The sequence below is a fragment of the Limulus polyphemus genome, unplaced genomic scaffold (assembly GCF_000517525.1).
Source record: "Limulus polyphemus unplaced genomic scaffold, Limulus_polyphemus-2.1.2 Scaffold279, whole genome shotgun sequence".
Lineage (NCBI taxonomy): Eukaryota > Metazoa > Arthropoda > Merostomata > Xiphosura > Limulidae > Limulus > Limulus polyphemus.
The window spans coordinates 165,332-174,947 of NW_013665889.1; the positions used below are offsets into that span (position 1 = coordinate 165,332).

General features: G+C 32.3%; 1 protein-coding gene across 2 annotated transcripts in view; it reads right to left on the reverse strand.

Moving 5' to 3' along the window:
* The window catches only part of LOC106457000 (mediator of RNA polymerase II transcription subunit 30-like), a 37,277-nt gene extending 29,555 nt beyond the window's left edge, over window positions 1-7,722 (reverse strand). The window contains exon 1 of one of the 2 annotated variants that reach the window (XM_013916385.2): window positions 7,655-7,722. The gene's annotated coding sequence lies outside the window, so the exon portion shown is untranslated. The other variant, XM_013916387.2, reaches the window with a different exon arrangement.
* Window positions 7,723-9,616: the final 1,894 nt, after the last annotated feature.

A 9,616-nucleotide genomic window follows, 5' to 3' on the forward strand; every position in this document is an offset into this window, starting at 1 on the left:
CCCCCCCCCCCCCCCCCCACACACACACACACCATATTCTCCAGATATGGCACCATCAGATTACCATCTTAACGGGAAAACATATGCAAATGTGGAAGGTGTTAAAGAGGACATCGGCATGTTTTTTGCTTCAAAGCCAAGTGATTTCTTTAATCAGTGCATTAACAACCTAATTGTAAGATGGAAAAGCATCATCGATAAGAATGGAGACTATTTTATTTAATAAATGTTTTGTTTTGATATACAATTTGTTTGAGTTTTTTTCATCTAAAAAAAAAGCAACATTAATTTCTTGACGACCTAATACTTTTGAAAGAATGGAAATGTGACAAATAACTTCAGGGCCATATTAAGGTATAGTGATGTCCTTAGGCAGATATTTTTTGCCACCTCCAACTCCATGTGATCACTCCAAAAATGATGCCTTTGTATTAGTTAAGTGATTAATCATGTGTTCAATCCCATATTCACTCAGTGCTCTTGATTGGTATCTCTATCTGGTATGGCGTGTTTCAACTCCCCCATATTACAAAATTAAATAAAAACATAATTAATCAAATTTTTGTTGCTGCTTTCAATCAATCTTTCTTAAATTTGCCACCCTACACAGCTGCCTACTCTGCCTATGCATAAATATGGCCCTGAGTAACTAGTGCAAAGAAGTAATCATTATAGTCTAGCCCTGTGCAGATTTTAAGACCTGTTGGACAGCATGGGTATTGTTTTTCACTCCTGTGTATATGTGTGAATGGTATAACTCAAAAATCTTTCATCTGATTTTTGACCCAAGTTTGTAGAAAAATTGAGTGTATCTCAAGGACTAATTTTTTAGCTCAAAGGTTAAGGTCATACTGTAGGTCAACCATTTTCATTATAATGTATCTAACAACTTGAGATTTTAAAAAATAATCAAAACTCAGAACAACTTGGGATACCAAGAGGTTCGTGGCACCTACACCTACATTTTTCAAAGTGAGGAATTGTTTGGAATATATATTTTAGGTTTGTTACTACAAAATTCAAAAACATTGCTTGGAAGGGGATGCACTCCAAGAGTATTTTTAGTTCTTGTTAACAACATTTTACAGTAAATGTGTCAGATCCAATAAAACGATAGTACTGATTCTAAACAATCAAGTTAGCTACTTACATTTTATGATTCATGGTTACAACATTTTCAACTAATCAGACAAGCACAATAGCTTAGAGAAATATTACAGTAAGTTTACTTTTGAGAGTTATGTCAAACTCAGAAACACGTAATAGTGCAAAACGCTCAATACAAGTTTTAATGAAACATGATTGGCAACATCGAAGTCACTTTGAGATATCAAACAATCACTTTCATCTATCAAAGCAAGCAATTAAATTATAAAATTATAACTAAATGTAACTTTTCTTATTTTACATATCCAGCAAATTTTGTATAGATGTAAAATCAAATTAACAGCACACCCTACACTTGCAACAGCATACTGCTTGGGTGGCTTCAGACACTGGTCATCCAGAATACTGAGATCCTTTTCTTCCATAATACTGTTAAGGTTATTCCCATCAAAAGTATATTTATAATTTATGATAATCCACTTGCATTATCCTGCATCTATTATAATTAAAAGCCACTTATCATTTATCTGCCTAATGCACCAAATGACAATCATTTTTTATAGCAGCAGCACCATCCACCTCACAGCTAGCAACACTCAAGACTTTAATATTATCAGCAAATTCAAATAATTTATTCACCATTCCTTCATCTATTTCAATGATATAAATCAAATAAAGTAAAAGTCCAAAACTGAGCCTTGTATAACAACTTTCCTTCCATTCAACCAACTTTAATATCCAATAAACCAACTTATCCACCACACCAATAGATATCTTGTTTCTAAGTTAACAAGCCTTTTATGTGGCAACTTATGAATACTTTCTGAAAATCCAGATACATCAAATCCACACCCTCACCCTCATCTACTTAAGCAGTAATCTCTTCAAAAAATGTCAAAAGGTTAGTAAGGAAAGATTTTCCCATAGTAAAACTAGGTTGACTATCCCGAAAAAAAGCTAAACCTTAAATGCCTTTCCAAAGCATCTTTTATCAGACTTCCAAAAACATTTCCCACTATTGATGTAAGAATAATAATAGGTGTATAATTATTGAGACAATTCTTATCCCCTCCCTTGAGAATAGTAGTAACATTTGCCAACTTTCAATCTTCTGGTACTTGACCACTATTCAAGGACTTACAAAAAATAGTAGCAAGTGGCTCACATATCCAATTCATAACCTCTTCAAAACCCTCAGGTAAATATTATCTAGACGAGGAGCTTTATCACTCTTTAAACTTCTCAATTTTTTTCATAACAAGCTCAAAATTGATGTGAAAATCTTGTTTCTAGCAGCTGTTCAGACCAGAGAATATTTATTAAATCTTTATCAGCAAAATTTGAAGAAAAAGCAGAATTAAATAACCCAGCCATCCCATAATCATTAGATATGATCCTTCATTTATCATCCCTCAAAGGCCCTATCCCATCCTAACATTTTCCTTCCCCTTAATGTATTTAAAGAAATCCTTATTGTTCATTTTTACATTTTCAGCCAACCTTTTTTGATTTCCTAGTTTCCTATTTGACCAACCCAACTGATCTTCTATAACCATCTAAGTCTCCTGACATAGCAAATAATTTAGTTATTAAATTTATGAAGCATTTCTTCATCCCTTGCCCCTTTTGCAGCCATTTTTTTTTCTATAAGGAACGTGTTTACCTTAAATAATTTAAAATATTTTTATTTTCCACATTTGATCAGTGTCTCCAATTAATTCAGCTGTCCAATTCACAACTGATAATTCTTGTTGTATCCCTTCAAAATTTTCTTTTTTGAAATTTGTAACTAAAATCTCATTATTCCTGATCTATGTATGCAGTAAAATACTAAACCTAATAGAGCAATGATCACTTGCACCCAGATGTTTTCCAGTCTCCACCTTTTCAACCATTTCTATATTAGAAGTTAACAATAAATCTAAAATCACTAATACTAGAAGGTTCCGTAACTGATCGGTGATAAATGAACATTTTTCCAATTAGTAGAATTTGATTAGAAGGGTTGTGTTTGGATTATTTCATGTTCATTACTTATAACAATTTTCATAAGTTTATTATGAACCTAATCTGTTTATGATTAAAGATTTTTTGTGTATGTGGGGGGGAGGGGCAAAGATATTATTTTAATATCATTTTTCAACAATTTTTAAACAAAACCTGTTTTATTAAATGGTCTGTAACTTACTTACTACTTTTAGTTCTTTTTTTTTAAATTTTTAATAGATATGAGTTTGGTCACCACTTGTGACACAGCTGCACAATTATGTTAAAGAATATGGTGAAAATATAAGCTTCACCTATTATTTGGTACTGGTAAGTAACAAGCAAATTAGCATAATTCCCCAAAAATTAGATCACATACAAAAAAGTGGGTTACCGCAGCAAGAGAAAGTGGGAAAAAAAACATGTGGCAGTCAAAACAATTTCCAAAAATTGTTATGTTCAGATTAATTTCAGGATCGTTGGTCTCCACCCTAGATTAGGTACTAAAATTAAGTTTACTCAACAGTACATACCCTATGCCATAGTTTTGCCTCCTATAACACTATGACCCTGAAAAATCTGGCCTTTCATTGGGCATGAATCTGGGACAATTAGCTTATACTAGTGTTCTGAAGTCAATGATCTAGTAACAAAGCTATAAGGATTCAAATCCTACAAGTAGATAACCCCCATTCTGACTATTCCTTCACATACACACACTCAAACATTGTACAAATTTCAGCCCTCAGCAAAGTACACAACTCAATCTAGCAACAAGCCTCCAATAATTAACAACACAACATGGCACCTTCAGACTATCACATACAGCACATCGGGCCAACTAATCAACCAAGCATGCACAAAGTTAATTTGATCCATCATCCAATCAGCTTAGTACTGGTCAGGAGTCCCAAACTTGAAAAATTATTTTTAGTGACCAACTCATGGTATCATGTACATATAACTTTTGAAAGAGCAAAGTGCAAAAGTACTGTTTTTCTTATACTATATGTTACTAATTTGATTTCACCAAATAATCAACTGTTTTGTTGACTATTCTCATGCAACTCTGTGTTGTACCCAACTGTTGTTTATTTTACTCTCTTATGGATATTTATTTATCAACCACACCATTTATTTTTAATTTACGTAAGTAAACCACAAATGTATATATTTAAGAATTATTCTATTACAGAAAAGCATGAAACTTTAAGGGGCCACTGGGCTTTTTTTCACTTTGTTCATGTCAAAATTTAGCATTTGGCAATTTTTTATACCTACATTTGATGCCAGTAAAATCTAAACATCAATATTTCATTAACATCATTGTTATAACCTGGTGTCTGTTTAATGTGCAGATAAAATCACAAGTAGTTATTTTGTCTGCTTAAATGTGCCAGTTCAACAGGTAATAGAATAATTAAGATTGAGGAATACTTAACAAAGAATATAAAAACTAATCAAAGCCATTGGATTTCATAATTATGTTCAATTAAGTTTGATTATCACTTCACACTATGACACCAGTTCATGTCTGGTCCTTATATGGCTTTTCCCAAACAAGGACCAAGCTAAATTGAACCATTTTTATTAAAAATAACAGTTGAATATAAGAATAAAAAATTGTTTCTTCAATCTGATTATCATTTCTTTGCATAAATTCCATATATTCATATCATCATCAACATCATAGGAAAGTGTAAATTAAATTATGGCATAGTCAAATATTTCTAAATTGTCCCCTTTGGTTTTCATTCAGCTGCCATACATAGCTTAGTAAGTGAAACTGTTCCTTAATCCTAATAGTTCTAAAAATTCCACCAAGAACTTCATCTGTTCATCCAAAACAATTCAGTGTAACTCCTCATGTATCATGATTGCCAAAGTCACAAATTCTTACAGTTGGAAATCCATGTGTCTGTAACCGAGATATGATAGCTATACTTTCAATGTCTTAATCTAAATTTGTGTTTATTAGAGGGAGCTTGTAATTATGTAATGATTGTGACATTATCATCTAGACATTTCACAAAATAATAATGAGAAAATGAGAAATCAATGATTATTGAGTGATCCAGTTTAGTAGCAGACAGCGAGAATTATTATATATCTGTGACTAAAATTCTTGAAGTAAGTTTTGTACATTTGCAAGTTAGGTGTACATTAGTGTTTGAAGGTTCTGTTAAAGATTATTTGAATTGTTGTATTTGAAGTCAGGCTTACAAGTAAATGTAGCCTGTCACAAATATTATTCATTTATTGAAGAAATAAGTTAATTTTTTATTGTTACCTAGACTGGATTTGACAATATTTTTACCAAAAAATCCACTCAATGATATGGCACCTTACAACAATAGCAAAGTAAAAGTTATGTATAGTAACATTTGTATGAGTATATTCACATCACTTTGTTCAAAAGTTAGCTCCTGGTAAATTAGCAACAGAATTCTGAGGTTGGCAATTTTTTTTTAGATCCAAAATTTTATGAACCAGAGCAGTACCTGTTTTTGAAAGTGTGGGAACTTATTCATGTTTTGCAGGAGTTGGCAAAAGTTAGTGAATACTGTGAACTTTAAAACAAAAACTGAGATGCTTAGAATACTGGATAGCCTTCAGGGATTAGATGACCACTAGATGAGTGCCAATACAATGTAACATGACGTTAAGAAATATGCCCTGGCTGAAACTAGAACTTGGGATTCTCAGAATTTGTATTTTCAGGCAAATGCCCAACCTAGCAAGTTCTAAGCAACTATTTTTTCAATGCTGGCCATTATGATGATTATAAGCTCTTGCATTTTCAAAGGGAAAAAACAGGAGAGAAGGATTATAATAGGTAAATATTTATATCAAAAAGTATACTTAAGTTGTATAACATGGTTGTTACAACACTCAACATAGAGTTTATCAAAAAAATTTGTGTGTTAAGATTTAAGTACATCGGAGTAATCCACAACAGTAATCATCAGAATTAATTGCAACATTCATGATATTTTTTCACGTTGTTTTGTGAGACTCATAACATGTATGTATGTTATTAGGAGCCCTGAATCAACAAAGTCATGGGTTAAGAAACAATTTAACACTCAGTTTAATTTCTTTGTTTGTTGAATTACATGCATAACTAGCTGTGCTAGCCATCCCCAATTTATAAGTGATAGGCTAGGGGAAAGGCAGTTAACACCACCCACTGCCAACTCTTGGGCTACTTTACTTGAATAGTGGGATTGACCCTCATAGGCATATTATAATGTTCCCATAACTGAAAGATTGAACAAATTTGGTAATGGATTCGAATCTGTTACCTGCAGATTGTGAGTTGAGATTCCTAACCACCAGGCCTACATAGTTAACAGAAAAATGTGTTTAAAAACCCTATGGGAAGAACCCCATCAGTAACTGTTGGATAAAAAAGTTCAAATATAACTACATATATTCAAATATCTGTGAAGTTGTAGTTCAGCAGTTAATTTTTAGCTTTATTTATTGTAGGCCTTATGTCACTTCATAGATCATAACTTGCACCGTTGCACTTAAAAGTTGCAGTGAAATTTTATTATTCACTGTAATTCTATTTAACTTTAAGTTAAACTGTACCTGGTCATTAATTTTTTTTATGATAAAATAATATTCCTACTTTATATAAATAAATTATGTGCTAAGGATAGACTATGTTATAACTTACACTCACTTCCAGTTTCAATTTGAAAATAGACTTTTCCTTAGGCTTTAAATTCCTAATTTCAAACATAGAATAAAAAACAATTTACAAATCTAAAACTGACGTATGCTAGGTGCAATCACAGTTTTTATTAAATTACTCAAGAAAATTTTTTCAAGCTTACATTTCTTAAATTCAGTTGACAAAATGACTATAGTATAGATATTAATACTAGTAAACTGTACAGGCCTACTGATTACAGTTTTGACGTGCATAATTCCATAAAAGAATACTTAATATTAAATACTTTTTAAACTTAAAGTTAATCCCAAGCTTACACAGTCTATCAGTAACTGAAGTTTCAATCATAAGGTCAATTCTAATGTCTTGATTAATTACGTTTTGTATTTATTGTTATATTTAAAAAAGTCTTATACATAACATCGAATTGTTAATGTCACAATCTACGTTCAACTTCGCACTGATCTTAACGAACAATACTAACCTTTCTAAAACCCAAGTTATGAATTGTCCCCTTTGTGGTACAGAAACGCAGCAGAGTAGGTAAAAAACCGAAGGACAACTTCGTAATTTTTCAACAAAATAAGATAAATCGCAGGCGCTTATTCCTTAATACTAAAAATAATAGGAATACTGCAGGTCAAATGCTGAAATAGAAATTCTAAATCTACAGTGGTTAATTGCCACCCTCAGACTATTAATAATTACAAATTACACTACAGTAACGAAGAAATCGAATTTGGCTTGCTTGATTTTGTGAGATAGCGAATTGTACAATTAATGTGTTATGATTTGTTTACCGTTCATTTATTATTCTTTCTATCGCTTAGTTCAACTATCAGTATGAATTTGCAGTTACATATCAGAGCACTAACTCACCTTCTATTTAGAACACGTTGGTTTTGACTATGTGTATATACATATTATGAAAATGATAAAAGCTTCCCCTAGTGGTGACGTACAAATATTAACGTTATAAAAGATTATGTAGATTTATGGTAATAGCTAGTCAAATAAGATGTAACCTCGTGGTCTAACCAATAAATAAAAAGCCTTTCTTGATCTTGTAAACAAGTTAGTTCAAGAGATATAGTTAGAATTATTGCTTGATATTGTTTTTGATCTTGAGAAGTGGTTTAATTTTGGAACATTGTGTTTTGTTGTTGTTTTTGGATATAAGTTTTTCTTCTTCTGGTTTTTTCCCCCTAATTCCATTGTTATTGAAATTAATAACACTGAGATTTGTGTTGTATTGCTTATTGACGTTTGTATCTAGTCCTGGCTAGGCATGGGTTTAGTAAATGTTTCTTGTAAGTGATAAAATTGGTAGTTGTTTGAAAGTTTTATTTTGGATTCTAGATCCTCCTGTAAAAAATCATTCAAAGAAAGAGCTAACTATGGTACTAAAGTAAATATGAAGCTCAACCTATTATTTCAAGGAATTTCACACATAATCTGTAATCTTATAGTAGTGGACTGTATATTGTATGGACTTATACAGTATTTGAAGACTTTGTACCATTAATGCTACAAATTAAGGGTTTTGCTTTGTCTGGGGTTACTTATGAGGAGTGGCACCAAAATCGTAATAAGTCAGTGATAAATGAAGAATCAAATGATATGCTTGGCTTCATATTTATTTTTAGCATCTTAAACAGCTTGTATGCTGAACAATTTAGATGAATAAAGGACTATGTTTAAAATTTTTGTTTTTACTTTTCTTTCCTCAGCAGTGAGTGTAGAAAATAGTCTTGACATACTAACTGCTTCCTTGTTGTTCATATGTTAAGGACAGGCTAAGATTCATGCCTAGTTCAATTTGATTATAGGTGAGAAAATAATCCTATAATTTTTTTTACTGAAGACAAAGCTGTTTTTTTTAAAAAGAATACAATAAAATCTTCAACAGGAACTGGCGATATTCACCCCAAAATGTAGTATACTTCTATAGAACTACATAAAGTTTTTCTAAATGTTGTTCAAAACAATATAAATCCGTCACTGATAACATAACATGGAGCAAGATTTTCATTGGGAATACTGGAGTTTTATTTAAATGTTGGGTAGAGTTATGAGGCTAGCTTTGGACATTGGTCTGTAAGGCATTATTTGAAGAACCTAGTCTAGAGATAAGGACTGAAAAGGTAAAGTTCTCCATGAAGACCCTGACCAAGGTAAAAGACCAGCTAATGCTGATGCAAATCGCATTTTTTAAAGCACCGCTTTCAGGATCAGGAAGCCAGGTGGACAGAGGCCTGGATATTTTATATTTCTTAAAAGGGCTGTCTGTTGAAACATAGAGATCCACCAATACAGTTTGAGAAGGAAGTACATTGGCTCCTGGGAAGGATTTGACATGTACTCGGAAAAATCTCATGAAAGCTAGATAGAGAGTATTTACCACACTACAACAGTGCAATAAAAATTCTCAACTGCATTGGAAGAGCTGTTGTTGGGGCTCATGTTGGTGAGTAACTCCAACTTGTTCATCTTAATTGTGTATATAAGTGCAGTAATTATGTATATAGGTATTGTTACGACAGCGGAAGTGACGCGATGCTGGGAGCATGCGCGCTGGAGTTTCTAGAAGGATCATGACTTATCGAGGAACTTCGCGAATATCCGAGTGTTTGCCAGGCACCCTCTTTTTTAGTATATAAGCCTGGCGAGAAAAACCAGCGCAATTACATAGATAGAAGAGATATAGGCAGATAAATCGAAGAGATGGATTGCATAGATAGATATGCAGATAGATTGAAAAGATAGATAATTGAGTCAAACGAACACAGTAGGTACCGTAAGTAAAGTGTGTGAATCACTGTGATTTATAGCGTGTGTTAT